Here is a 3,224-nt window from a genome sequence, read left to right as displayed (position 1 = left end):
ATTACCATTATACAAAAGTCTCTAGATTTATTAAACACAGCAGTGGACAGGCAAGGTGTCAGGCCAGTATTACATGCCCACCAACCACCAAGGGGAATTAAGTACTCATTACTGGTTTTATTTGGAACCTCTAATGTCTGGTTGCACAGGGACTGATAGTCTGAGGGAACCGTTCCTATGCAGGTGCCTTTTCCGTACATCTCAGTTAAGGTGATTTTTCCTTGGGTTCCCCAGCTACAGGCCGTATGGGTGGCCGAAGAATTGAACTGGCCAGGATAAGCGATTCCTTGATAGTATGGTGGAATGGAGGAGAGACAAAGCCAGCAAGACTCAGTCATGTTAGGGCTTGTTTGGTTTAAAGCCAAGTAAACGCCCTGTATCAAGTTAAATAGTCGCTGTACGGAGTTGGGGTCTTTGGAGGTTGGACCCCAAAGGGAAGAGGGTTGAAGGGAAGGGGAGGTGGGAGTTGGAGTCGGTGAAGACTCGGGACGGTTAGGGGCTAGCGGTCTTTGATTGCTTAGCACCTTGTTGGGGCCTACGGCTAGAGGGGGGGTATTACTTATGGTCATTTTGACGCGGAAAATAAGCCCGTCGTCATGTCGTTCTTTATATAGTCTTAAGCCCCAGGTGTACCCGGATGTCCAGAGCTTTTTGTTTTTTCCTGCTGAGGTAAAACTAATCTTAAGGGGGTGACACCATCCTGAACATTGTGGGTCCTTAAGCCAATTATTATTGCCTTGGCTACGAGTCTTAGAGTGGGTGTAATTTGCGGTGACTTTGATATAGTCCCAGCTCGATGTGGGACTCCAGTAAGTATCCCCCGATGTTTCACATCCCCAGTTTTTACAAAAGAACTCAGAAGCGCCCCCACATTTGGGGTTTAGAGATCTTGCTCGGTGGAAGCCGGGGCAGACATAAAAAGGGAGGGATCTTAACATACTCCGCCTGTCTTGGGTTGCGCATCCGCCCCAGGGATCTAGCCCGTCCCTGCCAGGGGGCGAGGGTGTTGAGGGGGCATTCTGAAGGTCTGAGTATCCTTCAAGATCCCAGTTGGCTGGGGCCCCCACCGCGAGTTTGCAGAGGTCAGGATATAAGTCAGGCCACCATGTATAAGGGGGGTGTTCTTCTTGGACAGACCATATAGTATCTCCCACCTGAGATATGACTTCCCATTTAATTATTTTGGGGACGTGGGGATTAGGGTTACTTATCGGTAGTAGAGTCAGTAGGAGCAGTAGGCTCACGGCGAAGGCGGAGCTTGAGGGGGTTTTTAGTCTTTTCCATAGTCCAATTCTCAGTCTGAGGAGCGGCCTTGACGTGAGATGCATGGACCCAGGCGGAGATGCCATCTACTTTTATAGCTGTTGGTGTCGTCAAGAGGACAATGAAGGGTCCTTTCCAGCGGGGCTCGAGGTTTCTGGTCTGGTGTCTCCTCACGTACACTGAGTTTCCCACTTGGAACCGATGTGGCACATGGAGATCTCCGGGTCGATAAGCGTCTGCCAGGAGTTTCCACACCGTCTTTTGGACGAATTCAAGGGCCTTTAGTCTGCTGAGTAAAGTCTGGTTAGTTACACATTCTAAAGTAGGTAAATGCATGGAGGCCAAGGGTGGAGCTGTCCCATACAGAATTTCGAAAGGAGTTACGTTTAGGAAGTTTGGGGTGTTCCGGACCCGGAATAGAGCATAAGGAAGGAGGGCTACCCAGTCTGTGACGCCAGTTTCTAAGGATAATTTAGTCATGGTCTCTTTTAGAGTTCTATTTATTCTTTCTACTTGTCCTGAGCTCTGGGGTCTATAAGCGCAATGTAATTTCCAATTTACCCCAAGGATCTTAGCTATATCCTGGCTTACCTGGGCAACAAAAGCTGGTAGGCACTCCGAAGCGTGGGAAGATTTCTTCCAGGAGTTTTTTTGTAGTTTCAGTTTTTGTGGGGAAGGCTTCTACCCACCCGGAGAATGTGTCGATGAACACCAACAGGTCCTGGTCGCACTTCAGTGAAGTCGACCTCCCAATAGAGACCTGGTCGGTCTCCCCTTAGCCTAGTTCCCCCAGTACCTTTAGAGAAAGCAGCATTAACTTTTTGGCAGGGAACACAGTTCTTAACGATCTCTTGAGCCAATCGATTTAGATCAGGCATGGCGTAAGGGGAACTGCGGGCGGAGGCTATAAGGAGTTTTTTTCCAAAGTGAGTTAAATGATGTAACTGTTTAAGGAAGTCCCGTGTTTCCTCTTCCGTTAAGGGAACTGTAGGCTCTTTGGTTTGAAAGAGATCCAGTGGGGGAGGTGGGCAGTTAGAGCCGGCATTCGTGTTTGCGGCTAGGATATTAAGTCCGTGAGCCGCTTTTTTTGCTTCTCTGTCGGCTCTTTGATTTCCCAAGGCTATTTTAGACTTGTCTTTTTGGTGCCCTGGGCAGTGCATGATGGCCACCTTAAGAGGTTTATGGATGGCCTCCAAGAGACTTAAGATCTCTTCTTTATTTTTGATTTCTTTTCCTGCTGAGGTGAGTAGCCCCCTCTGCCGGTAAATAGCGCCATGGACATGGGCCGTTGCAAACGCATATCGGCTGTCCGTATAAATGTTGACCTTTTTTCCTTCAGCTAGCTTGAGGGCTTGTGTCAGAGCAATTAGTTCAGCCTTCTGGGCGGATGTCCCTTCGGGCAGGCTGCTGGCCCATATGACAGTCTCAGAGTCCACTACAGCTGCCCCGGCCAACCGCTTACCTTCTATTATGTAGCTACTCCCATCAGTATACCAGGTGACCTCTGCGTCCTGGAGAGGCAAGTCGGTGAGGTCTCGCCGGATCCCAGTTTCCTCTGCGAGGATTTCCTGGCACGAGTGGACTATTCTCGCAACTTTTAAGTCCGTTTCAGGGAGTAGGGTGGCTGGATTTAGGGCGGTGGGAGGGGCGAACTGAATATGCTCCTTGTTGAGGAGGAGACTCTGATAATGTGTCATCCGAGCGTTGGAGAGCCACCTGTCAGGAGGCTGGCGGATGATGCTCTCGAGTGCATGAGGAGCCACTATTGTCAATTTTTGTCCCATAGTCAATTTATCGGCATCTTTGACTAAGATAGCCACTGCTGCAATAGCCCTAAGACAGTTTGGCCACCCTCTTGCTACCGGGTCAAGTTGTTTAGACAGGTAGGCCACTGGTCTCTTCCAGGGCCCCAGAGCTTGGGTTAACACCCCTCGAGCTATACCCTTTCGTTCATCTACGTA

The 3,224-nt window shown here is 49.6% G+C and overlaps 1 protein-coding gene and 1 long non-coding RNA gene across 3 annotated transcripts in view; one reads left to right on the top strand and one right to left on the bottom strand.

Moving 5' to 3' along the window:
* The window catches only part of KCNIP1 (potassium voltage-gated channel interacting protein 1), a 342,478-nt gene that overhangs the window by 97,960 nt on the left and 241,294 nt on the right, over positions 1–3,224 (top strand). The gene's annotated exons all lie outside the window — the stretch shown is intronic.
* Positions 1,156–2,202, bottom strand: LOC115294836. The gene is made up of 2 exons (XR_003910175.1): positions 1,855–2,202; positions 1,156–1,549 (listed from the first exon to the last, which is right to left on the bottom strand). It is a non-coding gene; the product is annotated as an uncharacterized LOC115294836 (long non-coding RNA).

Source organism: Suricata suricatta, chromosome 6 (assembly GCF_006229205.1).
Source record: "Suricata suricatta isolate VVHF042 chromosome 6, meerkat_22Aug2017_6uvM2_HiC, whole genome shotgun sequence".
Lineage (NCBI taxonomy): Eukaryota > Metazoa > Chordata > Mammalia > Carnivora > Herpestidae > Suricata > Suricata suricatta.
The sequence above is the reverse complement of the archived record's forward strand: the minus strand, read 5'-3'. Positions and strand labels throughout refer to the sequence as shown.